Consider the following 27,700-nt stretch of genomic DNA (forward strand, 5'->3'; position numbering starts at 1 on the left):
CATCCACCTGCCATCCCAGCTAATTCCATCTGCAGATGAGGTTCCCTCTCCAAGTCAGGTTATATTCTGAGGTTTCAGGTGGATATGATGTTTGCAATCACACTAGTCAACCTATTTTACCTGAGAGGGGCAGGTTTTGTCCCAGTCCACTCCCTGTGTCTCAGGCTAACACAGAGATTGCTGACAGCTTGGAGTTGTCCACTGAGGACCTCCAACAGCAGAGCTAATGACTCTTTCCTTGAAAGGGGATCTTGTGTCGCATAACTGTGTCTGCAGCATGGGAGTGTGAGCGCGCACAGTAGACTATATTGGCTGAAGCAGGCGACCCAGAGGTCCAGCTTTTCTTTATTAAGAATCAGTCAGGGCCCCTGTTTTCTTTATGATTTTTACACCTCCCCGTAGAGCCCCAAACCTGAGCTCTTTGGAGATGCTTTAGGGAAATCTAGCGTACAATTCAAGGGTATTTTCCTTGCCCCTACCCCCCAGCACACCTGAAGATTTTAGATTTCCACTCTAAGTTAATTAGAAATCAGAGTTCTGTTTATCTGTTTCTATTGTATTTTAAGTGTTTTGGTAAAACATGTTATAATTATTTTCCCCTCCAATATTCTTTGTTATCTTGGTCTTCTACAATTTCAAATATGTCTTCGCAGCTCTTTAACGATGTTTTTGGAGAGAAAAGCAAAGATGAATTACATAGGAAATTGTCTTGATTTGGAGAGGAAGTTTGTGGCTCTAACGTCCCCCTGCGGCCTCCTGCCCTGTGCCATCCGCTCCCTCCCACCCCCAAGCCCTCTGGACATGCTGCAGAGTCCTGCAGAGTCTCTGTGGGAACAAACAGTGCGGGACGACGGGCCACTGCTCTTCTGCTTCTGTGACTCCGGGGTTGTCCTGCAGCCCACAGGGAGGACCAGTTTTGTAGCACTGGATTAACATCTGGGGAAAGAAGTTGGATTTTTTTTAGTGTTAAATGTACATAAAATGTACATTTTGTATTATACTTTTAAAATTAGCCCAACGTTTTTGGAATTTTTAAGATTTTATTTATTTGTTTGTTTATTTATTCTTTAGAAAGAAAGTCTGCAGTCTATTCTTGGGGCTGCCTGAGGCCCTGTGAGAATGACATTTGGCGGTCAGGGGGTCCCTCTACTGGTAGCTAGCATGCATATGTGTAGGCAACAAAAACCAGTCCGGGGTACCTACCCTGAGGTTTGTCATGGTGAGTTCTTAGACGATTCTAAAATAAGATTTTATTTTGTTACAGAATTTTCTAAAATTTGGGGAGGGAGATCTATCATTTTCCTCTGTTTCCATTATGTTTCTAAAGCTTTACACGTTCTGTTGCTGCTTATATCCAGAGACATAGAATCACTGTTGTGTTGTATCTCTATAGTCACACTTGCTTCTTAATTAAACACTTGCCTGTCTGAATCTGGATTTTTATGAGTGTGTGAGGGTGTGTAAGTGTAAGTGTGTAACTTTTTTGCCACTTTCGTTTGTGTCTGTGCAATTGACAGATTTTTGTACTGGGTTTCATACTATCATAAAACAATGGGTAAAAAATAAAACCTACTGGAGCTTAGAACAACATATTGGATCATCTCTGCTGGGTCTCTGAGGGTATTAGGCTCACAGGGTGAGGCTGAGACTGGGTGCTTTTGTCTCACTTCCCTGTCCACATCTGTCACTGTGGACATGGTTGCTGTACCATAGGGCACAGTAATACTGGCCCTGTGCTCAGGTTAGGCCCCCATGATGGTGAGGGCAGCGTCATCTCAAAGCAGGGAGCCTGAGAAGTGAGTAGGGACCCCTGAGTTCTGCAGACCCCGGTGAGACTGGTAGGGCTTATGTTGGACCCAGCAGATGTAGTTGCTGGTGGTCACAGCCCCAGTGCTGGAGCCACAGATGAGTGTGACCCACCCTCCAGGATTTGTGGACAGGCAAGTTTCCTGAGTCACCACAGCCTGGGAAGTGGCTGCTGAAAACAGGTGAGAGACCATATGTTCAGGAGAAATGGTAGCATAAAGATTCAGAGTCGCCTTCCCCATGTCCAGCCCAGAAAGTCCCCCCTGACCTGTGCAGTGAGCCAGAAGTGTGAGCAGGAGAGGAGCCCAGGCCACGGTGTAGACGGCCCAGGGCTGAGCTGTGCAGGACTGTTCCACACAGAGTCAGCCCCACACTCTCATTATAACTCCTAACACCCTGCTTGGCGGGGGCAAGGCTGTCATGCAAATGACCCCCCAAAGGGGCACTCGGTAACTTGGCCAGGAGACAGTTACTGAGTTTTCCCCCATTACTGACCGCGTGTTAATGGGACCGGGGCCAGCAGGACCGTTTCCCAGGAGATCTTCCTGCTCTCCCGGGGCCCGGCCCGCAGCGCCCTCTAGTGTCTGAAGTGAGAGCATCACTGACCGGGACGCCCTGCTGCGGGCTTCACCTTCCCGCTCTGTTCTCCTCACTGACCGAGGTTTTACTTCTGTCACTAGGTCATATTGGTGCCTGACAGACGTCAGAAGGGAAGTCATCAGAGGGAATTTGGGGAGGTGGAGGCTTGAGTGCGTCCCGGCCTCCCTTTCTTTCTTACTCTGCTGAGTGGAGGAGCTGGGATCTCGGGCGCTCCTGGCGTCCCAGAAACCCGGAAACCACCCAGTAATGAGCACGCCCAGCGACATGGCCAGCTGACTGTCCCAAAGTCAGGGAGTTAGTCTCTACAAGGCCAAAACCCACTGCAGAATGCACTGTTGAATGGAGTGATCGCTGTTGCTCTAGATAGAATTCCACGGGCTAAGTTCTGGCTTTTCTGTTGATGTTGCCAAATTCTCCACATCAGAGTTTTCTTTGTTTTTCTTTGTTTGTTTTCTTTGTTTAGTCACCTCTGCTAGCGCAGCCCTAGTGAGCGGTAGGATGTCCCTGACAGAGCATGAGGTGTGTGCACGGAGCCCTCATGGGAATGAAGGTTGTCAGAGAGTGAGGAAGAGAGAAGCCCAGGACATGGTGGAGACACTGCAGTGCTGGGTCCCTCAGGCCCTCAGCTGAGCCGGGACCCCAAACCTCCTACCCCGTCAGCAAAGGCCTGGGCAGGGCGTCACCCTCCCTGCAAATCCACTCTCTGCCGAGGCTGGTGTTGACAAGGGCGGGTGTCAGGGTTGGAGTCAGTCCTGCTCCAAGGGCAGGTGTCAGGGTTGGAGTCAGTCCTGCTGGTTCACAGAGTTCACCCCCTGGCCTTGTCCAGATGCTAACTCACCCTCAGGACTCAGGCTGCTGCCTTTCTGGTGTCCTGCAGTGAGACATAATCACTATGTCACTTTACTATGGAGCTTGTCCAAGGCATCTCCTTCGACTTGCATCCTCGGACTGGAGAGCTTTTCAACCATTCTCAACACACACCAGTGGTGCCTACTTGGCCTTGAGGAGTGGGGGGAAGCAGGAGACCCCACCCCTGCCCTTTGGTTACTCAGTTCTCTTCAGGACACATCCCCCCACAATCACCACCTGGTGTTGAGTCTGCCCTCTGGGCCTCTGGGTACTCCCAGGGGGACACATGGCATCTCAGCAGTTTGGGCAGGGAGCAGAGGTTCCCCAGCTACCGTGGTTTAACCCACAGATTCCAGGTAGAAATTGCACCTGGGAAGGGAGAGGGTGGAGAAATTAGAAAGTTCTGAGACAGTTTTGAGACCAGCCCGAGCAAGTGTGAGACCCTGTCTCTAAAAAATAGCAGGGTGCTGTGGCAGGTGCCTATAGTCCCAGCCTCGGGTGACTGAGGCAAGAGAATCGCTTGAGCCCGAGAGTGTGAGGTTGCTGTGAGCTGTGTTACCACAGCACTCTACTGAGGGGGACAAAATGAGACTCTGTCTCAAAGAAAAAAAAAAGAATGTTATGAGAAATAACTTGCTTTTTCTTCTTTTCAGTTTTATTACCCAAATGTAAGATTTCCTTCATTAATGCAGCCTTCTAACCAGGTGGCTGCAATGAAAATATTTACATTGAAAGTAAATATCTGTTACATTTACACTATTCTCATCTGTCTTTTATTTTCTTTTCATCCTGATATATATTTTCTTTACATTTCCCTACTGTGGTTTTTCCACACCTGTACAAAAAGGTTGTGTGAGTAAAAATATTGCACTAATGTACACAGCTATGATTTAACAATAAAATGAAAAAAAGTAAAAAGAAAAAAAGGAATGGACAACGGAGCATACACATAGTTGGAGCACGTTGCCTACATTTCATCTTTCCCTCCCAATCTCTGGAGCTCATCTGTAGGCCCAGGGGAGATGTTTCTGTTCAGCCAGGCCTAGTCTTTTCAGACAACGCAGACTGGCTGTCCCCAGCCCTCGTCCATCTGAGTGTCACACACCCGCACGCTGCTCTGTACTGTGCAGACGCCTCCATCTGTTCTCCAGGCTGAGACCATGGAGATAAGACAGGGGGCTGCACAGGGCACGGTCGGGGTTAGGGGTGTTGCACTGGCTGTAGCCTCGGCCAACTTTCCATCACTGCTGTGACAGATGTGGAAGGTCACATCCTGGCTCAGAAGGGAGAGTCCTGAGGGTTCAGGCCAAAGCGTGACCGTCACGTGGAGGACTGTGAAAGTGGGCATGAGAAACAGCATCTGAGGTGGAGGAGGACAGAAGCAGCCTCCCAGATGAGGGAGGATTTGGGGGCAAGTGCAGCTCCCACACAGGGCCTGTGGGGCCATTTCCCAACACTGCTCATGATCCAGACACCAGGCCCACACTGCCTGGTGGTGGCTGGAGGACATAATCACTTTGGCTGGGAGGGGTCAGGCCTTGTCACATGTTCCTGCTTTCTCTAAGCGTCCTTGACCCATCCTGAACAGTGAGTCTGTGTTGTGTGAAGGGGGCGGAGATGTGAACTTGGTCTGCAGGGCAGAACAGGTGGGAAGGGGAGGTGGGGATAAGGTATGAACAGGCCCAGAATTTAGAGAGGAAGCTGTGTTCGTCTACAGCAGAGCGAAGATCACCGTCCCTGCAGGCTTCCCCATTTGTGACCGAACCAGGCACAAACTGTGCACATGTAGGAAGGACAGCTCTGTATCCAGAGGGGATCACAGCCCATGGGTGGAAAGTGAGCCCCCACCACACCCAAAGCAGAGCTCCAGAGGGACAGAGGAGAGGCAGGGCACAGGCTAAATGGGGCAGCTGGGTGTGCACATTCACCAGGAGTGGGGGCAGCTTGTGAGGGTTCATGACCCAGACCCACAGATATGGACCTTAGGTCCACAGGCATGAAACGTGGAAACACATGCCCATGTTCCCCAGGGAGTGGACATGTAACATTTAAATGCGTTGTCACTAGGGACTGTTGTCACAGTCATTCTCTGTGCATCCTCAGGAAACCAGTCAACACTGGCCCACCGCTGGCAGTCCCTGGCCAGGCAGGAACGCTTTGTAGACCTCAGCAGCTGTCATGTCCAGACCCGGAAAAGGGGAGCGCCATCAGGTGGTCAGATGAGGCCAGTGCGGGTTGTCTGGCCCTTTGTTCTTCCAAGCTGCCTTTGAGGAAATGATTGACAAGGGAAAGGGAGGGAGAGGAAACAGGGAATGTGCCCCACCTCCCACCTCATCACGTCTGGGAACTTACAGATTTGGGGTCTTTCAACCAAAGCAGGGTCCATTAGTCTGTCAGAGCAGTTGAGGATTTATATTTCAGTCCTCAATACAAAGGAAGATGTATTTTTGGAGTTTAGTTTTGTAGTAACAATAATACTACATTAGGGTGCTAAAGCTGTGAATTAGTCCGCTGAGTCTAGCGTAACAACATATCAATGCCACACACTGAGGGGCTTAAACACCAGAACGACATTCTCATGGTTGTGGAGGTTGGAAGTACAAGACTGAAGTCTCAATAGGTTTGATTTCTCCTGGCTTCTAGATGATGTCCCTCTCACTGTGTCCTCACCAGCTTTTCTCCCTCTTTTCTTCCTTATAAGGCTCTCGGTCCCTATGGCCTCGCTTACTCATAACTACCTTCTGTAAGGCCCCAACACCAAGTACATTGACATAGGGGTTGAGGCATCAATGAGAATTTTGAGAACACGATTCAATGACAATCAGTAATCACTGTATTCTTTCTGATCAGAATGAGTTAGAATGAGACAAATATATAAGTTTAGAGTTTTTTTTTTTTTTAAGACAGATTCTCACCTTGTCACCCTTGTAGAGTGCTGTAGCAGTTCACAGCAACCTCAAACTCTTGGGCTCAAGTGATTCTCTTGTTGCCTCAGCCTCCCAAGTAGCTGGGACTACCGGCACCCACCACAATGCCTGGCTGTTTTTAGAAATGAGGTCTCGCTGTTGCTCAGGTTGGTCTCGAACCTGTGAGCTCCAGAAATCCACCCTCCTTGGCCTCCCAGAGCGCTAGGATTACAGGCGTGAGCTGCTGTGTTCAGCCTAGAAAAGAGAATTTTGTGAGTATAACATTTTATACACTTCGTTGACAATATACATAATGTAAAATTTGCTGTTTTAATCATTTTTTTCTTAATGAGGTGACAGTCTCATTACGATGCCTAGGCTGCTCTAAAATTTCTGGGCTCAAGTAATCACCTTGGCCTTCTGAGTAGCTGAGAAGCTGGTGTGTGCCACCATATCCCTTAATCATTTTTAAATGTATAATTCAGTGGTGTTAATACAATCACAGTGTGGTATAACCAGCACCATTATCCATTTCCAGAACTTTTTCATTGTCCCAGACAAAAGCCTTGTTTTCTTTAAACAATAACTTCTCCTCCCCCTTCCCAGAAGTCCCTCCTTCTCCAAATCTCCAGTGGTGCTGGAGGGACTGGGAAAATATGTGGGGCAGGAGAGCCCAAGGGCCAGGAGCCCGTCAGGTGGTAGGAAGGAGCAGAGTGTGGCTCCCCTGGTGGCTCTTGGGAGAGGCTGCTTGAGCAGGTGACAGCTTTCTCGAGTCCCCAGAGAACTAGGATACATTCCAGCATACCCCAACCAAAAATCAGAAGGGAAAATATGGTTTATGTGATTAGGGTGGGGAAGGTGATTAGGACCTGGGGACCCGGGGACATCGCAAGCTCCATAAGGTAAGAGACACACATACACAATGGTGGGTCCCTGAGCCATCTCCTTACTGGGAGGCTCATCCCATGTCTGGGAGTCAGCAACTCCTTGGGGGATCTCAGGAGGAAGAGCTCCCAGGTTCTCTAAGGTTACAGAGCTCAGGGAATAATCTACAAAGTCTGGCCAGGTGCAGTGGGCATCTAAAGTGCTGGGCAGAGGGGACCTGTGTGCCTGGTGTCACACAAGCTGGACTTCTGCCCCACGTCATGCATGTCCTCACTCATGGGGGGAATGTTACGCCTCTGGAGACAAGTGTGCTGTTCCCACTGGGAAGCCAGGGAGAGAAGGGGACTCTCAGTGAGCCGAGTTAAGAGCGTCAGAACTTCCGGGAGTACAGGTGACAGCAGAAGCCACGACCTGAGTCAGTGTTGGTCACCGTGGGGACAGAGGAGAGATGGATTTGATGGGGACATGGAGGGCAGGTCCTTGTCTCACTCCCCCATGGATGGGAGCTCTGATTGGAATTGGGTTATTCAGCTGTGACAGTGATGATCAGCCTGACCCTCGGCCTGGAGCCCAGGGGTGTCGCGAGGACGTGTTGACAGAGGATGATGAAGCTGACACCCCGGAAGGCCCATCACTCCTGTCCTGGTCCCAAACTCAGGGTGTCCTTCTAAACCCCTTGGTACCAGTCTTCATGGCGATCACCAGACTTTGTGCAGCTCCCTGTGTAGGAGAAGGGACCTGGGGACCCGGGCACATCACAGGCTCCACAAGGGGAGTGACACAAACACAGGTTGGGGGTTTCTGCTGCCTGATGTCCCACAGACCCCACATCACAGATTGGACTGTCGAGAAGCTTCAGAGGAGCAGGAGAGGAGAGGATACAGTCAGTGCCTGTGGGCAGGGAGACCACCCGTGGGGTCCCCATGTTCCTCAGTGGGATCAGCTGTAAGAAAGTCACATTCACAGGACCTACTTCCCCCAACTCTCCTGGAGCAGGCCCAGATTTCCCATCAGAGGTAGAGCATTCCCTTCCCCCTCTCACTTTCCTAAAATGGATTGGCTGCCTTAGGCCCAGAGCTGTCCCCACACCCACCCTCTATCCTGATGTGACAGCTAAAGCTGCAGGAACCCAGGCCAGCTCTGTGCCTGGAGTTGCTCCCAGGCCTGCGTCCTCATGCAGCATTTTCCATCTTTAAGTCCCATGCTTAGGACACAGTGACCCTCAGCCAATCTGCAGGGGACCGTCTACCTGCTCTGATCATGATTTCGGCTGGGAAAGGCTCGTGTCCGTCTTTAAAAAAAAAAAACAAAGCCGATGCTCGGCCCAGCCGCCCGCTGCGTGGGCGGGAGCTCCGCACTCTGCTCGCCCGCGGCGCAGCCCGCAAAGCTGCGAGGCGCTGGCGGAGGCAGCCGGCTAGTGGCAAGCGCTGCGGAGCTGGGCACGGGGCAGCGCGCGGGGCAGCCTCGGGCCGGCCATGGCGGGGGGCGCGCGGCGGCCGCCTGAGCTGCGCGGCGGCGTCAGGAAAATGGCACGTGCAGGCTGGTGGCCTCCTGAACATCACCAAGGTGTCTTTCTCAGACCGTGGTAAATACACGTGTGTCGCCTCCAACGCCCACGGCACGGTGAACAACACAGTGACCCTGCGTGTTGTCTTCACCTCGGGGGACATGGGCGTCTACTACATGGTCGTGTGCCTCGTGGCCTTTACCATCGTCATGGTCCTCAACGTCACTCGCCTGTGTATGATGAGCAGCCACCTGAAGAAGACGGAGAAGGCGATCAATGAATTCTTCAGGACAGAGGGCGCAGAGAAGCTGCAGAAGGCCTTCGAGATTGCCAAGCGCATCCCCATCATCACCTCAGCCAAGACCCTGGAGCTGGCCAAAGTCACCCAGTTCAAAACCATGGAGTTTGCCCACTACATCGAGGAGCTGCCCGGAGCGTGCCTCTGCCACCCCTCATCATGAACTGCAGGACGGTAATGGAGGAGATTATGGAGGTGGTGGGCCTGGAGGAGCCAGGGCAGAGCTTTGTGAGGCACGCCCCGGAGGGCCAGGAGGCCACTGACAGGCACGAGGTATACACCATCCCCAATGCTCTGCAGCGCAGTGACTCACCTGCTGCCGACTCAGACGCCTTGTCACCGCACGAGCAGCCTCAGCAGATCGCCATCAAGGTGTCCGTTCACCCGCCATCCAAAAAAGAGCCTGCAGATGACCAGGAGGGTGTGCAGTTAGAAGTCAGAGATGAAGAGGACACGGGGCCATCAGCCGAACAGTCCCCCGACACTGCAGAGCCTTCTACTGAAGTGACGTCCACAGAGCTGACATCCGAGGAACCAACCCCTGTGGAGTTCCCAGGCAGGGCACTGCCACCTGCTCACCCCAACTCCACAGAGCCCACAGTGACATGTGACAAAAACACCTGCATTATTTATGAAAGCCATGTCTAACATCAACCCTGAAAAGCTATGCATATCAAGTAAATCAGGGGCTGCTCCTTGAGATACATACAGATGTAGTCACTCTAGCCGCTAAGCCTTACCAGGAGACTCACCCGTAGGTCGGAGTGGTGCCATTTGGACAGGGGACACCTGCGTGCAGCTGTGAGTGGACCTTCCTGTGAGAGAGGCCAGGGGAAGCATCACGGCACAAAATTGGTAATACCACATGGAAGGTGTCCATCTGTGTGGTGTGAATTGCAGAGGCTGCTCAGGGCCACATATCTTAATCAGCAACATCCTCTTGGCAAAGAGGACTCTGTTGTAAGATACCCCAAGTTCAAGAGCCCTGTCCAACACTCACTGCACTGCTTTTCCTTTTTAAAATTACAGGTCTGCTATGATAAATGCACGTACATGGTTTTGCTGCACTTTCTTCTCAGTTTTAATCACTTTCACTGTTCCTTTATCTTGGACTAGTTATTATATTAATACTTGTAGCTCTTTCTGGTTTAGCCCTTTTTGTTCCTGTTTTTCTCTAGAACTTTTACTTCAGAGGCCCCAGTCTAATACTAGTCACCAGAACCAGGACGGCGCCTGCAAGTCCCTTGCAATGGCCCCGGGTGGTTACTAGGCTCTCTGTGACTTCCATCCCCCCACCTATTTTCACAGAGTGCTTTTTTTTTTTTTTTTCCATTTATTTCCAGTGAAGCTGCTACTGTGAAACTGAGAAAAACTTTGCCCTGGAAGAGCACTTTAATGGTTGTATAAAAATGCATGTGCCTGTTTATGTGGGAGTATTTTGGTGAGCTCAGCTGAAGCGTAGAAGGGGAATGGTGAGGGTTGTTTGCCCCCATGCCACTCATGAAAATCGCTGTTAATGTAGGATCGTCCTCCAAGCAAAGGCTGATTCTTTACCCAGAAAATTTACTGCTTCCAGAGACAGAGGCATTTGATGGGCTCCTGTAAGGTATAGAATTCTGACTCCCAGACGGGCCTGCAAGGACCATTTGCTGTTGGGCAGTGCCCACACCCTACTTAGGGCACTGTGATATGCCCTGTGACTGCAGGCCAGGATGACGGTTCAGAGAATTGCACCATCAGATTTCATGCCAAAACTACTGAATGACTATCCAGCCCCCAGAAAGCAGGTGCATTTGAGCCAGCAGGATGTGTCGGAAAGAAGATAGAACTGGTCACCTGAAAGTTAGTGCCTGGCCCAACTGTGCCAGTGCCCAGCTGCCTGTTTGGGGGCAAGGCTAGGCCTCTGTGTCCTTGTCTGTAATACAGGGTGCGTTGGGTGAGGGCCAAGGGCCACTTCAGCAGTTTCACCCTCTCTCAGAACCAGCTCACATGACATCCTTGCTTGTTCTCAAAGTCTCTCAGAGGGTTTTCTCTCATCTCCAACTCCCACAATTCATGCTGTGTTCCTTACTCAGATAGAGGTTGTGGGTCTTCTCCTCCAGGAAGTCATTAGGACCTCTCCTGCAGTAAGAGGTAGTCTTGGTGAGGGTGAATGACATCACTTCCTTTTCACTTACAAGCAAGGAAGACAGGAAGCTCAGTGTCGTCGATGGGGTGGTTACGTCCAAGGTTGCGTGGACACATTGTTGATGAGAGTGTAGATGCATAAGTATAACCCGCACCCTTTCACCGTCCGTGGAAGTGGCCTTGGACAACTCCCTGCCTCTCTCTGAAGTATCTTGTACTTCATCTATGAAAATACACAGATAGCACCTGAGGGTCTGCAAGATCTCTTCTCATCAAACGTTACAGTTTTACAGAAAGTCTGCAATCTTCATGATAAACCTGGAGCAAACCTGAGAGAACATGAGCCTGGGTGCTTCTGCTGTTCAACCATTGCAGCAAACAGGTGTGGAGTACATGGCCTTAAAGTGACCTTGCCCGGTTTATTTATAGTAGGGAGAGAGTATGGAAGGTGACACTTCAGATGACAGACCAGTTCCATCAGACAGCTCGTGAAAAGGAACATCTTAGCATCTAGTCCGACGTGTCTTGAGTGAACCCACAAAGAAATCAGCAGTGAACCATCAGGAGAAACCATGAGTCCTGTCTGGGCTGTCCAGACTGGGATATTACATGTTTGGGTTGTAGTAGGACAGTTTTATATCTAGCTCTTAGAGCACAGCATTTTTTTTTTTTTGTTAACGCAGGTCCACACATTTTTAGCAGGGGTTTCTACACCAAAGCAAAAATGGGGACTTAAGCTCATTGTTTGTGATGTGTGAGCTTTCCCCCATGCTATTTGGTTCTCATTTCACTCAAACCAGAGTGCAGACCTCTGCAGAAACAGCAGAAGGTGCCGGTTCCATCTACATATCCACGAGGGAAAATCTGGCTACTGTTGATGAAATGAGCAGGCATGTGTGACCAAAGAACGTTTCCAGGTTGATTTTTGCTTCTTTAGACTATGGTGGGGGGAGATGATAACGGATTTCGAAAACATTCTCCCTTGTCAAGGCATTAGAATGACCCTGATAACACCCACCCTACAGGGAGGTTGACTCACAATGATGATTTCTCCTTGTGGAAAATCTGCACGCTTCCTGTCCTATCCTGCCCCCAGCATCTTTACAAAATCAAAGAGTCCCTCCTGCTAGAACGGGAGGTGCAGACACCTCATGGCTCTTGGTTGGATTTTCAGAGATAAAGTGAACTGCCCACCTCATGGAAATTCAGTCATGTGACTGACCGTGGGTGCTCCATGAGCACTGAGCTTGCTGGAGCAGTTTTGAAAGCTGGCTGCTAATGCCCCAGCTACGTCCCCTGAGTCTTATGAACTCATTCTCAAGGTGGAGTTCTGCTTTCTGAGTCATGCTGGTAATATCTCTAGCAATTTTTTTCTTGAGAGTCCAAAAAATAATTCACATATGTATGCGTAATTAATTCACTTAGGTGATTTTTTGAACTTGGATAGTATTTATTCTAAATGGGGAAAACAAAATTTTATATGGAAAAATCTAATTTATAATGGTTTTGGTTTATAGATTATATTTTCATATCTTTAGGGCACATCTACTATCCTCATCTTTTTGTATATCATACTTGGCAAAAAGAAATACTAATACTTGACTAAAATCTCTAGGAACCAAATGTGATGTATATGATCTATAACGTAAAGAAACTGCTGTAAAAATAGCTGAATGTCTCACCCATGTCTCAAGCATTACTGTGCCATGTCATCACATCCAGAGCAATTTGTCTTGGATGCTTACAAGCATTCCTTTTCCACAACTAAGGCTAGAAGATTTGGTGTCCCTCACTATGGATCCTGGAATCCTCTCTCATTCTCCTTTACCTTTTTTTTTTTTTGCAGTTTTGGCCGGGGCTGGGTTTGAACCCACCACCTCCGGCATATGGGGCCAGCGCCCCACTCCTTTGAGCCACAGGCGCTGCCCTCTCCTTTACCTTTTTTATTGTTTCCTTTTAATAAGCACAAGTTTGTGTTCTCTGAACAGAAAGGCAAATTTGAGATAACAAAACAATAGAATTTAACTGAATGAACTTATGGCTACGTAAATTTTTTAATGGACTCATAATGTGGTTTTTACTTTTTATTTTTTTTAATTTTTGAGAGAGTCTCACTTTGTCGCCATCCATAGAGAGCTATGGTTTCATAGCTCACAGCAGCCTCAAACTCCTGGGCTCAGGTGATGCTCCTGCCTCAGCCTCCCAAGTAACTGGGACTACAGGCGACCACCACCACTCTCAACTAGGTTTTCTATTTTTAGTAGAGACAGGGTCTTGCTCTTGCTCGGGCTGGTCTTGAACTCCTGAACATAAGCAATCCACCTGCCTTGGCCTTCCAGAGTGCTGGGATTACAGGTGTGAGCTACCTCACCCAGCTCAGCCTGACTTTAAAACACCCTCCCAGCCACTGGAAGAAATAGTTGGAAAGGCATATCAGGCATCTTTTAATTTGCTGTTGGAAATGCAGTGTTGTGCACGTGCTAAAACTCCCTATGGTTCTCTTAAGTGGGATTTCCTTTCAGTGTTTAATTTGATAAGAAAATGGAGCATTTAAGTCGAATTTCAGATTCTGTGTTTTCTCAGAACAGATTAGCTACTGTCTCATATCCTTTTGGCAATCCCTTAAGTAATTCCTGTTTCTCTCCTTGCTTTTTAAACTAAGTTATTAGGCTGAGTGCAGTGCCTCATGCCTGTGATCCTGGTACTTTGGGAGGCCAAGGTGAGAAGATTGCTTGAGCCCAGGAGTTTAAGACCAGCCTGGCAACATAGTGAGACCCTTTCTCTACTAAATATGTTTTAAAATTAGCCAAGTGAAGTAGTGGTACCCACTACTGTAGTCCCAGTACTGTAGTCCCAGCTACTTGTGAGGCTGAGGTGGGAGGGTTGCCTGAGCCCAGACATTCAAGGTTGCATTGAGCTGTGAGCACACCACTGCTCTCCAACCTAGTTGACAAAGTGAGACCCCACCCCCTAAAATAAATAAAGCGTTTAGTACTCTTTAAATATCTATGAAATCTCACCACACATACATTTTGCGCTTCTGTTCTGGTCAAGTTATTGGTCATTTTTATATTCACCTATTCACTTTAAAAACCTTTCAGCAGATAACAAAGTTCATTTTCCCAATGTATTTATTAGAGTTTCTTCAGCAACTAACCAGATTCAAATTAGACAAATCAATGTGGAGGGGTGAAAAAATCAAACCAAATAATTTTTTATTGTATTTTCCAAAGCAACTGAGCATGTATCCATTATACAAGAAAATGTCGGGCAGTGCCTGTGGCTTAAAGGAGTGGGGCGGTGGCCCCATATGCTGGAGGTGGCGGGTTCAAACCTAGCCCCAGCCAGAAACTGAAAGAAAAAAAACTAAAAGAAAATGTCACATAGGGTTGATAATAATCCTTAACTGGGATTTTTTTTTAAGAGAATACTACATCAACTCAAAACTAGAGAATGTAAAAATGGAAAGTAAATAGCTCTAAGAATATTCTGGCATCAATTATTTTAATATAACCAATAACAGAAGCCTCCAAATGTCTCTTGCACACACCTCAGAGCTACTAACTTGTCACAGAGGATGCCCGCACTCACATCTTGTATTTCAGTAGTTCCCAATATCCTTCATTAAGATTGGAAAACAAGACCAAACTGGGGCGGCGCCTGTAGCTCAGTGGGTAGGGCACCGGCCCCATATACTGAGGGTGGCGGGTTCAAACCCAGCCCCGGCCAAACTGCAACAACAGCAACAACAACAAAAAAAGAAATGCCAACCTGGTGATTTTTGTGAACAATAAAATGTTCACTTTCTAAAAATAATTTGAAGATGTAAACAAATGACTAATAGCAAAAACAGAGAAAAAAAAAATTGTGACACATCCTGTATTTTGATTGTTGCTTTAATAAAAGGTTTGCACAGGAAAAAAAAAAAAAAAAAACAAAGCCTTCTCATTAGGCCCAATTCACCTCACTTAGATAAACAGGCCACATTTTACTATCCTCATGAGGTTTTTGTTTCTTGTTCTTTTCGGTTTTCTTGAGAAAAGCAACAATGTACAGAAATTCACAGTAAAAGCATTTTACACCAGAACGTGCTTCCGAGTAGAGTTCGTGTGTAAGAGAGAAAGATTCAAATTGGAAAATTATCATAGAACAAGGCACCCTGAGGAGGGTGGGCTTCTTGTCCCACTCCCCCATCTGCCTGTGTCACCGCGAGTAGTACTGTCCTGCCATGTGGCACAGTAATAGTCAGCCTCGTCCTCAGCCTGCAGCCCAGAGATGTGCAGGATCCCGGCATCGGCTGAGGCTTCTTTGGATGCAGAGAAGCGGCTGGGGACCCTGGAGCCCTGGTCTTTACTTGAGTGTTAGTACAGGAAGTTCCAGGGAGGGCTCCTTGGCTTCTTCTGGGGCAGGATACACTACAGCTACCCACACTGGAGCCACTGCTAGGGTGCAGGTGAGTCTGGCTGATGCCCCCAGGGACACAGAGAGGGAGGGTGACTGAGTCAGCACAGGCTGGGAGAGAAAACCTGTGAACAGCACTTACTGGGGAAAGAATTAAGTATCAAGTTTGTCAGGAATCTTTGTCAGAAGATGAGAAGCAGGCTAGGAGCTGCTCTTGGCCTCTGAGGCCTGTTGTACCTGAGCAGTGAGAGAGGATCATGAGGAGGACAGGAGCCCAGGCCATGGCGGACACAGCCCTGGTCCCCACGGTGGGGCTGAGCTGCCCCAGGCCCCCTTTTCTCCCCACAGCACAGGAGGGGCTGCTCATGCAAATGCGTTTCCATCCAGGGACTGCCTAGCCCTGACCACAGGGAGAGTGACACAGGCACAAGTTGGGGGGTTTCTGCTCCCTGATGTCCCACAGACCCACAATCACAGCCTAGACTGTTAAAAATCTCCAGTGAGGCAGGAGAGGGGAGGACAAAAGTCAGTGCCTGCGGTCTCAGGGAAACTCAGCCATGGGGGCCCCGTGTTCCTGAGTGGGATCAGCTGTAGGAAAGTCACATTCATGGGACCAGCATTCCCCCAACTCCCCTGGAGCAGGCTCAGCATTTCCCAGTGGGAGAGGAGACTCACTTTCCCACACTCACCTCCTACAAGGAGGTTTCTGGCCTCAGTCCCAGAGTTGTCCCCACACCCACCCTCTATCCTGATGTGACAACTACAGCTGCAGGAACCCATGAGTGAGCCAGGCCAGCTGTGTGCCTGGAATTCCTCCCTGACCCGTGTCCTCAGCTGCATTTCACATCCCCCTGCCTGGTCCCCGGGACATAGGGAGCCTCCAGCAGCCCTGAGCACAGGTGACTGGGAAGAAAGGGGAGGTCTCTGCTGTGACAACTGGAAGGGCACAGTCCATGCTGTAGGACTGTCCACCTGCTGAGATGGTCCCTGAGAACTAAGATGTGAGCCAGGATAGGCTAATATTTTATGTTTCCTTAACAAGGCCAGCCCCACAAGCACCGGATTCAGCACATGCGGATAAACAGGCAACATTTCAGTGTCATCAGGGGGCTTTGGATTTTGCTTTTGGTTTTCCTGAGACTTCAGAAACATTTGGAGAGAAATGGAGAGTAGAAATATTTTAAACATCAAAGATGCTCCCAAGTAAAATTTGTACATTGGAGCATATTTAGAAATTTGAAAATTGCCACAGAGAAAGCTCCAGAGAAAGCTGAGGTTTCTGTCCCACTTCCTCATCTGCCTGTGTCACTGTGAGGAATATCACTGCTGTCCCAGCCCTGACAGTAATAATCAGCCTCGTCCTCAGACTGGAGGTTGGAGATGGTCAAGTAGCGGTCAGCCCCAGAGCCGGAGCCAGAGAAGCCATCAGGGATCCCGTCCCCCTTGCTGGAACTTCCATTATCATCAATCCACATCATGTACCGAGGGGCCATCCCTGGATGCTGCTGGTGCCATGCAATGGGGTAGACACTGAGCTCACTGCTCAGGGTGCAGGTGAGCTTGACCGAGGCTCCCAGGGAGGCAGATGCAGAGGGCGGCTGAGTCAGCACAGGCTGGGAGAGGGACTCTGGAAACACAGACACCCATTATGGTCTAGAAGAAGGACAGGAAAGAAGGACATTCCTGCCATGGGTATGGGAAGTGGGCTGGGTGGTCAGGGTGCTAAGGACAAATCCTGACCTGTGCAGTGAAGGAGGAGGCTGAGGAGGAGGAGTGGGGTCCAGGCCATGGTGCAGACACCCCAGAGCTCTGCTGAGGCAGACACACTGCAGGTCTCTCTTATCCCCACTCCAGCCCCAGAGGAGAGAGAGGGGCCCCGCATGCAAATGTGCTGCTCTTCCCCTGTCCACCCCAACCCTCCATGGGCCCGTGTGTAGCCCCAATGGCTGCGTGTCATTTCTTGTAGAAGTGGTATGCTGGGCTTGGACTGAGGATCCCAGGGGGCCAGAGAGGACCCAGCTGCTGACTCCAGTGAGCTCTGAGCAGAGCCCAGGGCCAGGTGTCTGGCTTCCCAGCTGAGCCCCAGAGAGCCCTCGGTGACAGCCCCACAGAGCCCCCTGCTGCTCAGCCTCAGTCCAGCCTGTCTGTGACCAGATGCCAGGGGGGCCTGGAACACTCCTGCCTATTCCAGTGTTCAGGAAAAGGGCGAATTAAAACAGACACCTACAGCAAGAGTATAGAGGAGGGAACCTTTAATTGCTGGAGACAACTCAGGTGACTCAAGGCGTGAAATGCTGAGTTCTGAGGAACAGTTTATTTCCAGGCTCTTTTATACCTTTTTTCCCTTCAGTTCAACATCAGCTACATAGTTACGGCTACAGATGTTAGAAACCAGGTACTGTTGTTAGTTACAGAGTCTGTTTTCCTTTGGCTTTTCCAGGTTGTTCTGCTCAGTGTAACGTGTGTTCTTCTCTTAGAGGAGGAGTTCTTCCGCAGCTGCCTGCTGCTTTCTCGGGATCACTAACAAGTATGAGATTTATTTCTCTTTCCTCATTCTTTCTTTTGAGACCCCATCACTCAGGAATGGGGTCTCATCTCATTTCCTGTCGGTATCTGTAGCTCCTCGATAATATCACTGAGCTACGAGCATTTGGCTTGCGTTCTCTTTTATCACAAGTGCAGAGACTGTGCCTTTCAGAAACTACATAAAGGGAGGTAATAAGCGAGGCAAAGGCAAACATCTTTCAGTCATAAAAACAAAACTTATAATCATAGGTTTCAATCTTCTTATTTTCACATCTTCCTTGTGTCTTTTCAGTTGAAAAGCATAAACTGGGAAACCGAACAGTTCCCTGGTCTCTGGGGGCAGCAGGAAGAAGGAGGGTTTGACCACACCTATGACACGACTCTCACATCATCACCAGGAAGCAGAACGTGGGCCCCGTGTCTGCAGATCGAGCAGAGACCTGGGGGAGCCGCCCAGTTAATGCTGATCCCTGGACAGTCTCCAGCACAGTGGTTCTCAGGCTTCCTAATGCCTCAAACCTTTAATACAGTTCCTCAAGTTGTGGCGACCCCCAACCATAAAATTACTTTTGTTGCTGTTACATAACTGTAATTTTGCTACTGTTGTGACGGCCAGTAGCAATGACCTTCATAAGGTAAATATCTGATATGTAGGATGGTCTTAAGCGACCCACTCGTTGAGAACCCCTGGTGTAGGCTGAGGAGTCGCATTTGTAACGAACTCCCAGCTGATTATATCCTCTCAATACTACATCAAATATTCCTTGGTGTCCATAGCGAAATCACTGAGGATGTGTCTGTTCATGCTCCTTGAATAAGAAGAGGCTTGCTGGTCATGTTGGCTGTTTGGGTGTTTGGGTCTCACTGTGGGTTTATGTATTTTGGAGCACAGCCCCTTTCCTAGCACCCCATGCAGAGAGGGAAAGAGGGAGCTCGTCTTGGAGGAGTCACACTGGGGAGGTGGATATACCCTGGGACAGACTGGAGGAGGCACACGGCAGTGACCCCTGGGTAGGAGAAGGGGACAGGGAGACGCTGAGGCTGTGGGGTCTGCCTTTCCCACCAACGCACTTCTCTTCTGCTGGGGAGGGCTCAGGCACTGTAGGCAGCAGGTGTTTTTGTTGCACTTCCCCGTGGGTTTAAATCACTGTGGAAATGCCACCACCCACGTACAGTGAACAGTAATAATCGCTGTCGTCCTCAGCCTGGGCCCCCGTGATGGTGAGGGCGGCTTTGTTCCCAGCAATGGAGCCCGAGAAGCGACCAGGGACTCCCAGAGGGGCAGTTGTTCGTGCTGTAGATAAGCGTTCGTGGAGACTGGCCTGGTGCCTGCTGGTACCAGCCTGGGTAATATCCCGTAGAGACTGACCCAGAGCTAAGGCCACAGGTAAGTGTGGTCGTCCCTCCTGGAGACACTGACAGTGACGGTTCCTGGATCACCACAGTCTGAGAATCAGCCCCTGCAACCCACAGGAGAGACACAGTTATTGGTATGGCGATGAGGGTCACCCTGAGTCCCTACTTTCTGTGGCCTCCCAGGAATACAGAGTCCCTTCCCCTGACCTGAGCTGTAGGCGAGCAGCCCAAGAAGGAGCATTGTCCAGGCCATGGTGAAGACACTCACAAAGGTTCAACGTCCCCAGACTCCTCAGCTGAAAATTGGTGTCCTTGGGTCCTTTTCATGCCTCCCCAGAGCAATTAGCAGGAGGAGGCTCTTCATGCAAATCAGTTTCACTGCTCTTCCTGCCCAGTGTTCACGCTGATGTCCTCTGGCAGAGTCCTTGAGAGAGGCAGGTGCTGGAACCCCAGATAGACCAGTACCTACAAGGGCCTGAGATACTGAGGGGTCGGGCCAAGGTCTCACCAGACTCAGCTCCTGGCAAGCCCCTGGTGACCCGAGTCCCAGAGTATCTGACTGTGGCTCGGCACCTCTTCATATCTGCTCCTCCAGCGTCCATGGTCATCGCCACACAGGGAGAGCACACGTCATCCTAGCTTCAGCTCCCTGCTGTTACGTCAATCTTTCTTGACGTAACTGGAGTTCTGCTTACTTATATATTGGATAACATTTTTTCAGCTGTCAGCTACATTCATAAATAAGATGGGAATTTTCTTTTTTTTTGTCATTGATATGGGCTATATGTTTGGCTGCTATCTGATCACTAGGACTGAATCTTTATTAATAGTAGAAATCATGTTTCTATAGAAGGGAGTGAAAACATATCTGATGTCCAACATTCACTGTTTCTAATAGGACACACTTTCTGGCATTCAGATAATCTTTCAGTTTTTTTTTTAATTAAATCATAGCTGTGTACATTAATGCAGTCATGGGTTACAATGTGCTGGTTTTATATACTATTTGAAATGTTTTCATCAAACTGGTTAAAATAGACTTCACCGCATTTTCTTATTTATTCTGTTAAGACTTTTATACTCTACACTTACTAAATTTAACATGTAACCTTGTAAAATGCACCATAGGTGTGTTCCCACCAATTACCTTCCCTCCAGCCATCCTCCATCTCCTCCGTCCCCCTCTTCTTGGGCTATAATTGGGTTATAGCTTGCATAAGAAAGCTATAGATTAGTTTTATAGTAGGGCTGAGCATATTCGATTTTTTTTCTTCCATTCTTGAGATACTTTGCTAAGAAGAATATGGTCCAGCTCCATCCATGTAAACATGAATAAGTTAAGTCTCCATATTTTATTAAGTTTGCATAATATTCAATGGTGTACATGTACCACAACTTATTTATTTATTTATTTTTTTGTAGAGACAGAGTCTCACTTTATGGCCCTCGGTAGAGTGCCGTGGCCTCACACAGCTCACAGCAACCTCTAACTCCCGGGCCTAAGCGATTCTCTTGCCTCAGCCTCCCGAGCAGCTGGGACTACAGGCGCCCGCCACAACGCCCGGCTATTTTTTGGTTGCAGTTTGGCCGGGGCCGGGTTTGAACCCGTCACCCTCGGTATATGGGGCTGGCGCCTTACCGACTGAGCCACAGGTGCCGCCCTACCACAACTTAGTAATCCATTCATGAGTCGATGATCACTTGGGCTTCTTTGTGAATATGAATTGGGCTTCAATAAACATTCCGGTGCAAATATATTCGTTATAAAGTGATTGTTGGTCTTCCAGATATGTACCTAGTAGAGGAATTGAAGGATTGAATGGAAGGTCTATTTTTAAATCCCTAAGTGATCTCCAAAGATCTCAAATGCATTTGCAAGAAAAGGACAAGTGATCCCATCTTAGGCTGAAGAAGACTGGCGTACAGCCTACAGACATATGAAAAAATGCTCATTATCCTTAATCATCAGAGAAATGCAAATCAAAACTACTTTGAGATATCATCTAACTCCAGTAAGATTAGCCCATATCACAAAATCCCAAGACCAGAGATGTTGGCGTGGATGTGGAGAAAAGGGAACACTTCTGCACTGCTGGTGGGAATGCAAACTAATATGTTCCTTTTGGAAAGATGTTTTGAGAAAACTTAGAGAGCTAAAAAAAGACCTGCCATTTGATCCTACAATTCCTCTACAGGTATATACCCAGAAGACCAAAAATCACATTATATCAAAGATATTTGTACCTGTATGTTTATTGCAGCCCAATTCACAATTGCTAAGTCATGGAAGAAGCCCAAGTGCCCACCGATCCACAAATGGATTAATAAGTTGTGGTATATGTACACCATGGAATATTATGCAGCCTTAAAGAAAGTGGAGACTTTACCTCTTTCATGTTTACATGGATGGAGCTGGAACATATTCTTCTTAGTAAAGTATCTCAAGAATGGAAGAAAAAGTATCAATTGTACTCAGCCCTACTATGAAATTAATTTATAGCTTTCATATGAAAGCTATAAGCCAATTATAGCCTAAGAATATGGAGAAAAGGGAAAAGGAGGGGAGGGCCGGGGAGGGGGGAGGATGGATGGAGGGAGGGTAATCTGTGGGACCACAACTACAGTGCATCTTACAAGGGTACTTGTGAAACTTACTAAATGTAGAATATAAATGTTTTAACACAATAACTAAGAAAAGGCCAGAAAGGCTTGAGTCCCCATGAGTAAGCACAGGGCCCAGGCCCAGGCTCGGGCTCCTTGGAGTGACTGGTCCTCCCTGAGCAGGTGTGTAGGGACTACAGGGCAGTCCTCCAGCGCCCCCTGCTGGTCTCAGCACACAGCTCCCCATGGTCCAAACACCTGAGGGCCCAGCTTGTCACTGCCGCTCCCCAGTCACTCTTTCTGTCACAGATGGATGGTCTTATTCCCCTACATTGTATTTCTGATAGAGCTTAATTTATTACTGTAACCTTTTTATTCTCAGAAGGAATCTTAGACTATGGGAGGTACACACATGTGCATTGATGACAACTCAAGGTCTTCTCTTCCCAACATAAAATCCTGCAAATATCATATGACTCCCCTGGTATATGATTTAAAGTATACGTGTATGTTAGTGTTACATAAAACTGCTCATACAGGAATACACTCTGACCACCCTCACATGAATCACCTAGTAGCAGAGTCTCCTGTGCATTTAGCTGTTTTAATTGCTCTGCTAGCAGGAAGCACAGCGTGGCTGAGGTGAGCAGCTGTGGGCCAGGCTGTGCCCTGTGTCAGAATCACACCCAGCCCACACTGACACTCTTGGACACCCCCTCACTTTCTCCTCACCCTCTACTCTCGGTGCACACTCCTGTCTCCTGGGGACGCATCCCACAGCCCTCCATCCTTCCCTCCTGAGTTGTCTCACAGGGGCTGTGAGGGGTTTGGGACTGAAGAATTCAGTATGTGATTGTCATTAACCACATCATTGATGATCAGCATGGAAACTATTTTGTGTTGACAAATGACTATAGGTTCTTAGTTTAATAAAATGTCAGTTTGCATATGGGGCCTCCTTGCTCGGTACCTGCAGGCCCATCACATCCTTCTCCTCTGTCTCTGCAGGAGCCCGTGGGGTCTAGTCCATCCTACTGGTCACCTTCCCCAGGGCTCGTGCCCACCGTCTTCTCTTGATCAGTAGACCCTGAAGTCTAAGCTGTTACTTAACATCTTATCTTGAATGAACTCAGAACCCCAAATAGCAAATGTCCAGACAGAAGAAATTATTGACTTTGGCTCAGACCCAAGCCTCTTCTTGGGATTTTAATTTAGGTGACTCCACCTCCTCACTCCGTGGATGTGGGCTGAGTGTGTCCTTTGTGCCGTGCCGTGCTCTGAACCCTGCAGGTGCAGCAGTGAGGAAACAGAAAAATAGCAAAACAAAACCCGTTCTCATGGAGTTCTGGTCCCAAGGACCCTCGACCCTCCTCAGACCCATAGGCATTTGGAGCCCATCTCGACTGCTCGGAGCCCCTCACGCCCCCCAAGACATGGACACTGACCTTCTCCAAGCTTCGTCTACGCCCTCACTCCGTCTCCTCCCTGTCCTGCTCCGGGTGCTGAGTACCGGTGCCCATCCCCACTCAGCTGGGCCCTGTAGAGAAGCTTTGTACTTTCCCCCCATTTTTACCTTATTTCATTTCATGCTAGACGCCTCTGTCTGAGTAATAGTTCTAATACATGTATCGGAGAAAGTTCTCTCTAAAAAAATGTCCAATAGATTCTATCTTCATGAAAATTAAGTAAAAATCTTCATTTTACAGTCCAGGTCCCTCTGGTCCTTGCCCTGGTGTCACTGTCACCTGCTGGCTCTCATCTCCTGCTGGGCCAGGGCAGAAGCAAATAGTCTCCAGCTGCAAAGTTGATACTGGACCCTGGACCCCCATGTTACCTTTTCTTTAAACCCATAGCTGCCCCCTTACCCACCTCTACCCTGCTGTGACAGGTGAAGGTTCAAGTAGCAGCAGGTGAGCCAGGCCAGCCAAGTGCCTGGAATTGTGTCCTGACCCAAGTCCTCAGGCTGCATTTTCCCTCCTATTTTCTGGTCCCTGGGATGGAGGGAGCCTCTGGCAGCCCTGAGCATGATGACTGGGGTTGGAAGGGGCGGTCTCTGCCGTGACCCTTTTGGTAAGTTCTTAGAAATTGCTTAGAAATGTATTCTGCCAGCTGCCCTCACGTCCCTCCTCACGTCGTCCTCCCACAAGCCCTAGAGCACCGACACTTTGCACTCCGGTTCTTTGCTACATCGTGACAATGGTGACGTTTGCCGCTCTAGTTCCAAATAGATTATTTATTTCCGTCTGAAACCTCATCAGCCTGGTCTGCACTGTACATTTTTCCATTAGTACTGTGGTGACAACCAGTTAACAAGTGTCTATGGGATTCCAAATCGCTTCTCTCTTGTCTTCCTCTGAGTCCTCTAAACTCTTCAAGCCTCTGCCCATTACTCAGTTCCAAAGCTGCGTCCAGATTTGGGGTGCTTTTAAAGCAGCAACTCACACCTCAGTACTAATTCCTGTGACTATCTATTTAGTATTGCTACTAAGGCACACTCCAGCCTGAGGAATTTATGGAGAAAAGAGGTTTCTTTGGCTCACTATTCTTCAAAGTTTGTGAAAGAATGGGCCCAGCATCTGATTTCAGTGGGAACTTCAGGAACCTTCGATCCAAGAGGAGGGCACAGAGGCTTGTCACATAACAGAGAAGGAACCAGAGAAAGAAGGAGGGAGCCGGGCTCTTTCAAAACACCCAGTCTCCCGTGAGCTAACAGAGGGAGAACTCGCTCATTACTGCAGGGAGGGCACAGGCCGGCTTGAGGGACCTGCCCCCTGACCAGAGCCCCTCCCCGCAGGCCCCAACTCCAGCCCCAGGGAGCTCATGTCCTGCTCACATGGCTTCCCATCAGTCCCCCAAGTCTTTATTATCCTGCACAACTCTGCCATTCTTGGCAACAACACAAACGTTCCAGGAGTTCTCATTTGTAGGATTCTGGTCATCAAGCCCTATGGGCCTGGAAGTCCAAACCTAAGAAAGACACAGGGACAGCATGTGTGGGCTCATCCTGTGTCTGTCACAGGGCCTGGTACAGAGCCGGGCAGTGTCCATATCTGAGTGTGCCTTAGTCTCAGGTGTCCACACAGCTCCTCCCCCGGGCTCCCCACCCACCTCCATGTGCAATTTACAGGGCAGTTCTGAGAGCTCGGCCTCCCTAAGGAGCCTCCCCTGAAGTCAGCAGAGTCGCAAACCAATGAGGACAGGGCAGCCCCTCCCTGCAGGGCACCAGGAGCTGCTCCTCTTCCTCCCCGCCGGGCAGAGCAGAGCCTGATCGCCTATGCCCAGGACCTGCCCTCGGGTCCAGCCTCTCCCTCTGCCCCCCCTTCCTCTCAGTCCCTCAAGACACAGTTTGCAGAAAGAAGGATGAATGAATGACTTAATGAAATTTGTCAATCGCGGGCACACCTTCCAGGGAGATGCAGACACTGAGTGCGATTCTGAGGGAGAGAGGGAAGGGGAGCCCTGGGGGCGTTGTTCCTGAACCTTCTTTCTCCTCATTGGGCACTGAGAGGAGTTATCACCTTTGAAGGGAACTTCACACCCTAATTTGATCCTGAACCATGGACTAAACACTCCATCATCTCAGACACAGAATGTAGGGACAGCCCCTGGGATGGGAAGCCCCAAGTCCTCAGCTGGACTGAGCGTCCGTGAGCAGATGCGAGGAGCACCACTGCTCTGCTCCCCAGGTCCCTAAGGAAGCCCTGATACCCCCATCTGCTCACCCCCCCACCCCCCGGGCAGAGGTGGCTCCTTCTTCAAATCTGTGCTTCTTCCCTGGGCTGTGCAGCCCCACTCAGGGCAGAGTGTGACCTGCCCCTGGGAGCTGGGCTGGGACAGAGACCACAGGGAGGGTGTGACATGCACACCCCAGAGTCTCTGGGAGGGACAGCGGGTGGGATGCAGAGCCCTGCAGGGAGGTTGCTGACTGTGGTCATCATGTGATCTTTCTGAGGACCCTCAGGGACAGACCCAGGACTCCTGTGGCTTCAGCACTCAGGTCCTCTCATGTTTTCTCTTTGTCACTGATCTAGACTCCCCACTTTCCCCCCCATAGGTCACAAAGAATGCTGTCTTTCTCCTGGGGGACACCCATCACCACATCTGCTCACCACCTGTCCTCTGACCTCCCCCTGCTCACTTTATTTCACTTTTCCACATAAACTTGGGGCCTCAGCCCCACTAAGGCTGTCTCAGCAGGACCCACTGCAGGGAGCACAGCCCCTAACAGGACATCGGGGCCTGGGCTGCCCACGGCTGAGCCTCCTTCTCACTTCCCTTCTGCCCCATCCCTAGGCCAAGCCAGAGCCAGGCCTTGCAGATGCTGAGCCTACAGCTCCCTCAGGGTCAGACTTCACTGTCACAGTCAGTTCCTGAGGAGCAGAAGTAGAGAGGGAGATTCTGTGTGAACAGACTGCTGGAAGTGCTTTCTGATCATCCCAGACACACACTGTCTGCCCATTAGACAGTTATCCTAGCTCCTCCCAGCCTTTGGTCACTAATCCACAGTGGAGGATTAAAGACCTGGATACCACAGAAAATTCCAAGGTCCAGGAGCCCATCATGGTGCAGAAAGGAGCAGAGAGCAGAGAGAAGCTCCCCTGGTGGCTCTTAGAAGATGCTGGACCAGGTGACAGCTCTGTGTGGGCTGCGCTTTCATCCCTTAGGCCCCAAGAACTGAGATTCATTCCAGCATCATCTCAATTAAAGAAACACAAAGGGGAGAGAATAGGGTTCCTGGGGATTAACGACAGGAAGGTAAGTGTGAGGAGTCCCAGAGCCATCTCCTTACAGGGAGGGCTCATGTGCACCTGGAACCCAGGAGTCTCCTGCGGACACACTTTGATGATTAAGAAGACCCAGATTTCCTGAGGCTTCAGAGGTCAGGGGATGATTCAGAAGCTTAAGCCAGGTGCAGGCAACATCTAGCGGGCTGGACAGAGGGGCCCTGGGCCTGTCAGGTCACATGTGGGGGGCTCTTATAGCCTCTGGAGACAAAAGTTCTACTTGCACAGGAAGCCAGTGAGGGAAGGTGGGATTCTCTGTGGCCCCATGAGGATGAGCCAAGGTAAGAGCCTCAGGCTTTCTGGGAGCAGTGACAGCACAAGCCCCTACCTAAGCAGAGGTTGGTACAAGGTGGGGACACAGGAGAGATGGATTTGAGGGGAACATGAGGAATATATCGCTGTGTCACTCCCCCATGGATGGGAGTTCGTGGTGGCATTGGGTTGTAATCAGCTCTAACAGTGACGGTCAGCTTGACCCTGTTCCTAGAGGTGAGGAGTGTCAAGGAGGCCCTGGTGACAAAGGAGAATCAGGCTAAACCTCAGAAACTCCCCAAAATCCTGTCTAGTCACAATGTTTGTATTTCTTTCTGGGACCCCTTGGTCTCCATAAGATCCATAGTCTGTGACCCTCTCTGTGCAGTAGAAACTAAACTTGGGACGTGGGCACATCATGAGCTCCAGAGGGAGGGTGACACACCTGCAAGGTGGGGCATTTCTGGTCTCTGATGTCCCACAGACACATAGTCACACCCGGACTTTAGAAAAACTGTCATGAGGCAGGAGAGGGGAGGACGAAAGTCAGTGCCTGTGGTCTCAGGGAAACCTGCTCATGGGGACCCCATGTTCCTGTGTGGGATCAGCTATAGGAACGTCACATTCATGGGATCTGCGTCCCCCAACTCCCCTGGAGCAATTTCAGCAGATCCCTGCAGAGGTGGAGTCTCCACTTCCCCTCTCACCTCCCACAACGAGGTTGCTGCCTCAGCGCCATAGCTGTCCCCACATCCACCCTCTATCCTGATGTGACAACTATAGCTGCAGGAACCCATGAGTG

General features: G+C 49.5%; 1 pseudogene and 1 gene segment (V, D, J or C); one reads left to right on the forward strand and one right to left on the reverse strand.

Annotated features, from left to right (window-relative positions):
* Window positions 1–27,700, reverse strand: part of LOC128584452 (immunoglobulin lambda variable 4-69-like) — a 134,895-nt gene that overhangs the window by 39,093 nt on the left and 68,102 nt on the right.
* LOC128584938 (microfibrillar-associated protein 3-like) lies at window positions 8,586–9,499 on the forward strand (annotated as a pseudogene).

Source organism: Nycticebus coucang, chromosome 4 (genome assembly GCF_027406575.1).
Source record: "Nycticebus coucang isolate mNycCou1 chromosome 4, mNycCou1.pri, whole genome shotgun sequence".
In the NCBI taxonomy this organism is placed as follows: Eukaryota; Metazoa; Chordata; class Mammalia; order Primates; family Lorisidae; genus Nycticebus; species Nycticebus coucang.